This window comes from Gracilinanus agilis, chromosome 2 (assembly GCF_016433145.1).
Source record: "Gracilinanus agilis isolate LMUSP501 chromosome 2, AgileGrace, whole genome shotgun sequence".
NCBI classification, from domain to species: Eukaryota; Metazoa; Chordata; class Mammalia; order Didelphimorphia; family Didelphidae; genus Gracilinanus; species Gracilinanus agilis.
Window position 1 is genome coordinate 33,050,587 of NC_058131.1, and position 11,209 is coordinate 33,061,795.

The window sequence follows — 11,209 nt, forward strand, 5'->3', positions numbered from 1 at the left end:
TGTTTACTACTAATAATAAATGTTTATTGAATTGAAGTGGGCTTGAGTTCTCTTATCTGTAAAATGGGGCTAATCAGGGGGCAGTTAGGTGGCTCAGTGGATAGACAGCCAGGTCAGGAGATGGGAAGGAGGAACCAGGTTCAAATGTGGCCTCAGACACTGGGGGTCTCCTAGCTGGGTGACCCTGGGCAAGTCACTAAACCCCCACGGCCTAGCCTGTATCACTCTTCTGCCTTGGAACTAATACACAGTACTGATTCTAAGATGAAAGGTAAGGGTTTTGAAAAAATAAAATAAAATGGAGCTAATGATGCCTGCCTTCTCAGCCTCATAGAGCCATTGCCAAAATGAGAGGATGCTCATTAATTAGAAATAATTACAAATTAAGAAAGGTGACTATTATGCCAGGCTTTACCCCTCATTGTCTCTCTCTCGCTCTTTTTTTTTTTAAACCCTTACCTTCAGTCTTGCAGTCAATACTGTGTATTGGCTCCAAGGCAGAAGAGTGGTAAGGGTAGACAATGGGGGTCAAGTGACTTGCCCAGGGTCACACAGCTAGGAAGTGTCTGAGGCCTGATTTGAACCCAGGACTTCCCATCTCTAGGCCTGGCTCTCCATCCACTGAGCTACCCAGCTGCCCCCTCTCATTGTCTCTTGACCTCATTACTTCACTTTCTTTGTTGATGATGGGAGTAAAGCCATTATTCTATAATTATGAGATTAGAGCTGGAAATAGCTTTAGAGATCATATTTAGCACAGTACCTGGCACATAGTAAATACTTAATAAATGTTTGTTGACTGACCAATGCAGCCTCTTCATTTTGCAGTATATCAAACACTTCTCTCCAGTTAAGGAATTAAGGCAGTGAGAGAATAGAATTGGGAAGATCTGTGTTCAAATCCTCTTACTTGTACTTAGTTGTGTGATTCTGGGCAAGTCACATAACCTCCAACAGCTCCCTTGGACTTATTTCCTAAGCCCTGGGGATGGGTTGAGATCTGCCTTGTGTGCCTTGATGGAGAGTGTTCCTTTACTGAAAAAATCCTAGTTCCTTGCTGCATCTACATCCAGAACCAAAGACTGGCATTTAGTCTCTTACATGCAAAGGTTCTAGATCCCTAATTTCTCTGGGGTAATGATTGTTCTGACTGCTGAGACTGAGCGCTGATCCTCTCCTCCCCCCTCACTTTGAGGTCTTCTAACCATCACTAGATTGTTGGCACAAATTCAAGAGATTTTAGTAGGGTCCTGTCAAATGTTTGTGTTTTTATACAACACAGCCACTGGCTCGGAATCAGGAAGACATCTTCCCGAGTTCAAATCTGGCCTCAGAGACTTCTTAGTTGTGGGACCCTGAGCGAATCACTTCATTCTGTTTATCTCAGTTTCCTCATCTACGAAATGAGCTGGAGAAGGAATGGCAAACCAACCCAGTATCTTTATCAAGAAAAACTCAAATGGAATCACAAAGAATCTGACACAATTGAAAAATGACTGAACCACTGAAGGAACTAGGAGAAGGAGAACCAGGAGATTCTTTAACAGATGTGGGAGAAAAAAAAATCCAGATCAAAATCCCTTTGCTCTCTTCTCCTTTGGCTACCACTGCTTTCATTTCATGAATTCATTTATTCATTTTTTTCTTTCACTAATTCATTCAACATTTGTTAAACACTGGTGTCTGGATCTATAACTAGCAATTTTCATGCCATGGGCAAACTTCAAGGAATAGGCTCTTTAATTGGCGCTTCAAGATTAATTTCCTTGCTGGAAGAGAGGAAAACAGGATAAAGCTGGTGCTGAAGGAGTTAATCTACAGTGTGGGAAATTAGGAGAGGAAGAAAGCCATCTGCCAACATCCTGCTTTAACTAATGATTCTGCTAATTAGAGAGGCATTTGGGGTATAGGACAGGGAGCTCGCTTGGCACTAAGCTCAGTTATTGTTATTTCCTGAAGGAAGGACTGGCCATTAGGACTAAAGATGTTGATGCCAGGCTGCCATGTTCTAGTTACCACTCTGCAAGGAAAATCTGAAGAGGTCCATGGGGCATCCATCTAACTCATGTCCTAATCTGGACCATTTCCATTTTAACAACGGAAAGATAATTAGATTTGAAGGAAGAAAACTTGGTTTCAAGATTCGATATACTTACTTAGAAGCTTCACGACTCTAGGTCACGCCATTTAACCCTTGGAGCCCCTCAAATAATCAAATTCTCCCATTGTTTTTCCATCGGATGGTAACCTGGCCATGCCTGCCCAGTCCATGTGACTCTTGGTCCTATCTGCCCCCGTGTTTCCCACAAGGGGTTTACCCAGCCTGCCAGGAATCCTTCCTTAATTTCTCTGAACACTGAAGAGCAGAGCACACACACGGTCTGCCTACTGGTCTCACCACATGACTAGCCCATCTCTTTGTGATGATACATTTCTCTGATGACATCCTTTATTTTAGTTCTTTTTCACAGTTCCTTATTTGTTAAACAGCACAGCCTTTTCACACCCACCAGCCACGGGAAACAGATAATTCTTAATTCTTTAAAGACTGGAATCTTCCCTGACCTGCAGTCACACCATCTACAACAACCTGGGTGTTCAAAAGATGTGCCTTTTGGGGCAGCTGGGTAGCTCAGTGGATGGAGAGTCAGGCCTAGAGACAGGAGGTTCTGGGTTCAAATCTGACCTCAGACACTTCTCAGCTGTGTGACCCTGGGCAAGTCCCTTGACCGCCATTGCCCACCCTTACCGCTCTTCCACCTAGGAGCCAATACACAGAAGTTAGGGGTTAAAAAGAAAGAAAAAAAAATGTGCCTTTGTTTCCAGTAAAGGAGTTCTGTAATGTCCCAAAGGCAATCCAACCTGCTCTCGTCTTCCTGTTTAATTTTGGACCCTACTGGTTGTCAATCAGTCAGTCAACAAATATTTATTAAGGGCCTACTATGTGCCAAGCACCGTGCTAAGCACTGTTGCCCATTAATTGTCTGTCCAAGAAGAAAATGATAGATGAGGTCCAGGGAGTATCCATCCAACTCATGCCACAGTTTGGACAATGGTGGGCATTCTTCAACATCTTGGCTTTTCCTGTGACTTTGCAGGCCACACTCCTTTGACGTATTACAGATCTGTTCCGGGGATGTCCACAGTGGATATGCAGAAGGACGCAACGATCGATTGTTACCCACAAATAGTAAGCTCTGGAGCGGAGCATTTCACCATCCTTTTGCCTCTTCGGTGTGGTTCTACTGTAAATCTGCTCCATCACAGGGTCAGCACGCATCTCCCTTTCGATGCATTATCCGACAATTACCAGCCAAAGGTCATCGGACAAGGTTATTTTTGTTGTTTTTTTTTTTTTTCCAAAAAATCTTGATATGCATTAATATGGTCCAAAGCTTTTCCCAGGCCTTTAGACTCTCCTTCTCTTAGCTATCTGTCTGGTGACTCGACCCCTGGATGCACTCACCAACGACCAATCAGCAAGCATTTACTAAGTGTCCACTATATGGTAGGCTCTGGGAATACAAAGACAAAAAAGAAAATAGCTCCTGCTCTCAAGGAGCTTATATATCCGTGACTCCCCTTCTGAGGGAGGTGATAAGACTCAAGATGTAAAATGAAACATACTTTTTTATGTGGACAATAGAGGAATTGACTTGTGAATGAATTGGATTGATTTATTCATTTTTTAAACCCTTACCTTCCATTTTGTAATCAATCCTGCGTATTGGTTCCTAAGCAAAAAGATGGTAAGGGCTAGGCAAAGGGATGTAAGTGACTGGTCCAGGGTCACACAGCTAGGAAGCATCTGAGGCCAGGTCTTCCCTCCCATCTCTAGACCTGACTCAATCCACTGGGTTCTAGCTGCCCTTGAGGGAATTCGATTAAAGTGAGACAGAGTCGCCCCAAATCTCTTCCAGCCCTCCAAGTCTAGCGGCAAGAGGAAAGTCAAGGCGCTGGTGCCAGCCCGGGAGGCAGAGGATGAAGACATCTCCGACGTCTTATCAGCTTCTGCTCCGGCCGCCTTCATGGCTGCTGGAACCAAGTGCTCTCAACCTCCCCTTCCATTGCGGGAAATCCTCCCGTGCTGGGGGCACACATGCCCCTCGTTCCTTTGCGTTTAGAGGAGAGCGAAAGGAGAGGAAGAGCCTTAGGCAAGGCACGAAATGGATGGCTCAGTTCTCTTCTCCTTCCTTCATGTCGAGTGAAGAAAACGAGATCTTTGGGGTTTCCTCCTTCCCATTCGTACGTGATAGACAAACGTGCTCACACATAGGTATGTTTATATGTGTACTCATATATACACTATTTACAAAATATATTCCATTTTCATAAAGCATAAACCAATTACCAGGACAAGGTGACCAAAAGGGTTTTAAAAGCCACAGTCAACCAATGGAGAAGCCCTGGTGTCCCTATGGACCTTCCCCTTCCACTAGAAGGGAGGATCCTTGAAGAAAGGGACGATTTAACCTTGGTCTTTGTATCCCACCCGTGTCATTAGGAAATCTTGAACCCTTGGACCACCTCTCCCAGCATCCTTCTCCTTTCGTCCGCGTAGCGGCCTTACGTATTTGTATATAGTCGTGTGTGACTCCACCGTCTCTCTTTTCCTTTGAGCAGGCCTGGGAAAGCTGGCTTTACTCAGGCTTTTTACTTTTGCCTTTTTATTTCTTTTAATTCAAGTTATTATTAATTAAATACTTAATTAATTTTTAAGCTTACACAACATTTTGTATAGTAAGGGCTTAATCACTGTGTGGTGCCCGATTGACTATGGTTTTTATTTATTTATTTAAACCCTTACCTTCCGTCTTGGAGTCAATACTGTGTATTGGCTCCAAGGCAGAAGAGTGGTAAGGGGTAGGCAATGGGGGTCAAGTGACTTGCCCAGGGTCACACAGCTGGGAAGTGTCTGAGGTCACATTTGAACCTGGGACCTCCTGACTCTCAATCCACTGAGCTACCCAGTTGCCCCCTTTTAAAGGCCTTTTGGTCTCCTTGTTGTGGTAATTGACTTACATCCATTAAAACTTCTTTATGAAATTTTGGTAGTCTTTGCCTATGCCCTTTCTTGCATCTATGCCCCATTTTTCATCATTAATGACTTTTTTGAATAGGGAAGGGGAAAGGAAATGAGCATTTTTTACACACCTACCCTGTGCCAAGCATTCTGCTAAGCCTTTTCCAAATATTATCTCATTTGCTAATTAGCAGTAGGTCAGGATAAAGTGGTTTTAATCACACACTCTAGTTTTTTCTCACTTTTATTTTCTTAGCTTTGTCGTATTTGAATCTCTGCTCTAAGTAGGCGGTGTGACTGTGTACAGCTGGCTGATTCATAGAAAACTCCCACAGTCACAACAAGCTGTTTCCTGTCTGTTAAAATAGAAGCAACTTCATCTTTATGGTGTTAGTTAGGGCTTGTCAGACCCAGCATATACTGATATTTTTTCCTGAAGAAAATACTCATGATCTAGAGGGATGAGGCATCTGTGTAGGCTACCAGTCTGGCCTCTTTCATTCCTTTCTCCTGACCCATATTTTCCAAACTGTTTCTAAATCCATCTTCCCTTGTTTCCACCTTTGCACCAATGTCACTGAATAGTAAAGCTCATTTGGATTCAATGTAGATGGCCTTGCAAAATGTCTCACTGGGTGTCTCAACTTCATCTTCCATCACCATTGTTTGCATACAAGCTACATTTGCTCATGGTTGTGTTTCTGCCAGTACTTAGCATGAGTATTATATTATGGGACGACCAAATGTCCCATGAAAAGACTTAAAAAGTTATTTTAAAATTTCTGTACTTACACACAAATAAAATGAGCATTTCTATAGAAATATCAGGACAAAAAATGAATACAAGACATTTATTTGTGAATCTATCACATATGATTATGTTCATGATGCTATATATTTTTTTAAAGTTCTATTCTTTCTCTGAGTCACAAGCTCCAGAGCATGTATGGCAAGGTAAGGGGAAGTGTAAAGTCATTTTTATGATTGCAGAGGCTTCTAATCCTATTCTTGTTCCTATTATGACTTATTTAAGTGACACAGTTACAACTTATTAGTGTATAGGAGTCCTTATAAGTAATTAGAAGCTACTTAATTAAATTTCTTCTTAAAAATTATGTATCTATAGGGAAAAAGACTTGCACAAAAATATTTATAGCAGTGTGGTGGAAAAAAATTGGAAAATGAGGGGATGCCCTTCAACTGGGGAATGGCTGAACAAGTTGTGGTATATGCTGGTGATGGAATATTATTGTGCTAAAAGGAATAATGAACTGGAGGAATTCCATGTGAACTGGAAAGACCTCCAGGAATTGATGCAGAGTGAAAGGAGCAGAGCCAGGAGAACATTGTACACAGAGAAGGATATACTGTGGCACAAATGAATGTAATGGACTTCTCTACTAGTAGAATGCAATGATCAAAGACAAAAAATACTATCCACATCCAGAGAAAGAACTGTGGGAGCAGAAACGCAGAAGAAAAACAACTGCTTGATCACATGGGTCGATGGGGACATGATCCAGGATGTAGACTCTAAATGATCACCCTAATGCAAATATTAATAATATGGAAATAGGTCTTGATCAATAGCACGTGTAAAACCCAGTGGAATTACTCATTGGCTACGGGAGGATGGGGAGAGGGAAAGAACATGAATCATGCAACCATGGAAAAATATTCTAAATAAATTAAATAAAAATTTTCAAAGTAAAAAAAAAATTGTGTATCTTATTCTGCATCTTGGGTGTGATACCTCTCTGTTATGTGGGTTCCCTGGAATCAGAATCTGTACTTGTATGGATCCGAGTCCTATAAATCTTTCAAAGTTGTTCTTTACAAAGCTGTTGAAATTATATAATGTTCTTCTAATTCTGCTCATTTCACTCTGCATCAGTCCAGACAAGTTTTCTCAGGTTCATCTGAAACTCTTGACATTTCTTACAGAGCAATATTTTCATTACATTCACATACCACAGTTATTTGTTGAAACAAGGTGCTAACCCTCTTAGTTTCTGAGTCTTTGCTATCACTAAATGAGTTGCTATAAATCTTTTGGTACATCTAAGTCCTTTTCCTCTTTCTTTGATCTCTTTGGGGCTTAAGCTGAGTTGAGGCATATTGCTGGATCAAAGGATATACACAATTTAGTGAGTTTGGGGGCATGATTCCAAATGGTTTTCCAGAATGGCTGGACCAGTCCACAGCTCCACCAACAGATGGCATTTGTGTGCCTATTTCCCCAAAGCTCCTCCAACAATGCTCATTTTCTGCTTTTGCCATTTTTTTGTCAATTTGAAATGAGAGATAGAACCTCAGAGTTGTTTTAATTTGCATTGCTCTAGTTATTAGTGGTTTGGTGCTTTTTTCATATGCTTGACAGTCTGGCTTTTTTTGCTTTGAGAACCTCCTGTTCCTATTCTTTGTTTAGAAATGGTATTTCTTAAAAAATAAGGGAGATGGAGAGAGAGAGAAAGAGAGAAAGATGAGGCAGCTAGGTGGATTGAGAGCCAGGCTTAGAGAGGGGAAGTCCCAAGTTCAAATCTAGCCTGAGACATTTCCTAGCTATGTGACCCTGGGCAAGTCATTTAACTCCCATTGCCTAGCCCTTACTGCTCTTCTACCTTGGAACCAAAACACAGTATTGATTCTAAGACAGAAGATCTAAGGGTTTAAAAAAAGAGAGAGACAGAGAAAGACAGACAGANAAGGAAGGAAGGGAAAGAAAGAAAAAGAAGGAAGGAAAAAAGAAAGGAAAGAGTGAAGGAGGGAAGGAAGGAGAGAGGAAGGAAAGAAGAAAGGAAGAATGAATTAACATTTCTTGATGCCTGTAGACACATGATAAAACTAATTCTACCAGTTCCTTCTTTTACTCATGTGTTCTGTCTGTTCAGTTGGTTTCAGCTTCCTTCTTTTTTCTGATCTCATTTCTAGGAAGAACATGGAGATGGATAGAATTTATCTCCTCTTAGTGAATGTCTACACTAAGGTCCCTGGATAAGGATCTTTCATCTAAAGTCGAAGTTTTGGATAGTCTAATAAAACCATGACTCTTAGCACCCTCTGTCCCCTTTTTCTGATGCCTTTGGTGCAAAATTGGAAGGGGGCTTCTCAAGCTTGAGGCCATCCTGTATTTTTTCTTTGTTTCACTGGTCACCATGACCAAAGCAATCATCACTAATTAGCCAATCTACTGGTGAAAACCCTCTCCATCCTTAACTCAACTGTTCCTCAGAAAGCTGACTCAGTCTGTTGCCAGGATTACAGCCATTTTCTTACCCTATACGTCATCAGCATCACAGCCACCATTTCTACAGCATTTCCAAAGTAGTTACTGGAAGCATTTATTTTTATTTTTATTTTGAATATTTTCCCATATTTACATGTTTCATGTTCTTTCCCTTGGAAGCATTTTTAATTCCCATTTTACAGCTTAGGAAACTGAGGTTCTAAGAAATCTGCCTGTGGCTATTCAGAGACACAGATATAAGAGTGTCAGAGGAAGGATCTTTCTGGCCACTGGCCCAGCCCTCTGTCCACTACACCACCCTGTGGGGAGACAAAGAGACTGAAATAGACTGAGTCAGAAAGATGGAGAAAATGAGATAATACCCACTTGTGGGGATAACAGGAAGACTGCCTGCTTCATCCGGGCTGCTTTGGAGAAAGTGCCCAGGACGACAAGGAGCTTCCACCGTCCACCTCAGACACCCACTCTGGAAGAGTCATTTAACGCTGAAGTGCTCAATGGGCAAAGGATCCAAGTACCAGGGAAGGTGCCAACCTGCATTGGCTGGGGAGCGTCCTCTAATTATCTCCTATTGATCCTGTATTTGCTCATTTTGCATGTATCAGTTGGCCTGCTGTCTCCTCCATCAGACTGTAAGCTCCTTAGGGCAGGGGCTATCTTGTGCTCCTTTTTATATACCAAAACTTAGCAAAGTGCCTGGCATATACAGAGGAGGGGGTTAATAAATGTTTATTGATTGATTGGGAATTTCCCATATCTATTAAATCATGAGTTCACCAGTAGTAGTAGTAATGAAAGAGGTAGTTGTAGATAGTAGTAGTATATACAAAAACACTTTTATAATACAGAAGTATAATGCTATATATGTAAATATACTACATATAGATTAAAAATATAAAACCATATATAATGAGTGTCTATAACTATAATAACATATATGATAGAAATATAATAATATGGCATTTATATAATATATACTATACTATATATAATTATATTTATATACATGTATAGTATTATATTTATATACACATATATAATATGCTGTATATATTATTATATTTATGCATGCATATAATATATTGTATCATGCAAATATAATAGTATAATGCTAGATATTGTCTATAAGAATATGTAAATATAATACTACATAAATACTATAAATGCAAACGCCAATTCTTTTATACACCTTTGCCTTATTCTACAAACATTAAAGAGCAATAGCAGGACAATCACCTTTCCCATGATGACACCCCATGGAACAGAGTCATCCTAGTGACCGCTATTATTCTCCCATCTTAACCTCACAACAACCCGAGAGGTAGGTGCCTCTACGATCTCCTTTTTACAGATGAGGAAAATCGAGGCAGGCAGAAGTTAAGTGACTTCCCCAGGGTCATACGGCTGGCAACAAGCTGAGACTAGATTTGAACTCAGGTCCTCCTGACTCCATCCACAGCACCAGCTGGTAGAGGAGAATGAAAGGATAAAGATGATAAATGAAGGAGGACGCCTGCTCTGGATTTACAGTCCAGGAGGGTACACAACACCCTAAATTGGAATGAGATGAAAAGTGGTGATGGGTTCAGATGAGAGATCCCCCCCCCTCCCCCCCAAGCCAGGAAGACTTTCTGGAGGAGGCTTTCTGGGTGAGGAAGGGGTTAGAAGCATGAGAGCGACTTCATTTCGACAGTAAGAGAATACAGGACCCACTACACCAATTATCCCCATTACACACTGGGAGCTCCCTTCCAAAATGTTAGGGGTTAACCTCCTTCCCTCTCCACACCTCCGCGGAGCATTTTGGGAATGGTAGTTTTCCGGAAGCCCCTTCTCCACTGCCCTTCAGATGGATACACTACAAATCACAAAATTCAATGGGCTTGTAATGGCGGAGAGTCTGGACCTAGAAGGGTCATCCCGATCTGATCCATCCGCGGGATGGATCCTTCACGGAAGGTGACCTCGGAGGGAAGCCCTTCTCCTTAACCTATTAGGTTAAACCACTTGTGAAACGTTCTGTCCGACTCCGAGAGAAAGAGGTTGACGACCAATCAGGATATAGGAAAGCGAACACCCCACCACCCCGCGCCCTCTTATGTCCCACCCATCTGGCGCAGTGGCCAATAAGAATGGAGACAGCAAACAGCTACTCCCCTTTTGGTAGTAGCAGTCAATCAGCAACTACTTCCAGCTTCCAACCCGGCCCCCTGCTACGTTCTGAGAGACACGCCCCTCCCCCACCCCGCCCCTTCCCGTCAGTTTCAGCTTTTCTTTCTTTCTTTCTTTTCTTTCTTTTTTTTTTTTTTTTTGCTTCTTTTTAACCTCATCACGTCTGTGGTTCTAACCTTGAGGCCATCTCCTCCCCGTGACCTGTCATCCTCTGCCCCAAGCCTCAGGATCCTTCTTCCCAAGGAATAGGAAAGCAATGTGGGAAAGGGAGAAGAGAGCTATTCTTGGAGTCCGGGGACCTGGGATCCAATTCTGCCTCCGCCACTTAAAAGCTGTGTGATACTGGGACAGTCTCTGGGCCTCAGTTTCCTCATTTGGACTAAATAATATTTCAGGTCCAGCACTAAAGCTAAGCGTGGCGAGCTGGAATCAGGAAGACCTGAGCTGGAATCCAGGCTCTTGCTGTTACTAACACTCATGGGGGCACCACCCTCCTCTCGACATCCTGACTCCTCCCTCCATCCGAGCTGCGGTCAATTTCATCTTTGCACCCTCTCTCATCAATTTCACCTTTGCAACTTTCTTTTCTCTTCTCTCCTTTTCTTTTTTCTCTTTTCTTTTCTCTCCTCTCCTCTCCTCTCCTCTCCTCTCCTCTCCTCTCCTCTTTTTCCTTTTCTTTTTTAAACCCTCACCTTCCATCTTAGAATCAATACTGTGTATTGGTTCCAAAGCAGAAGAGCGGTAAGGGCTAGGCAAATGGGGGTTAA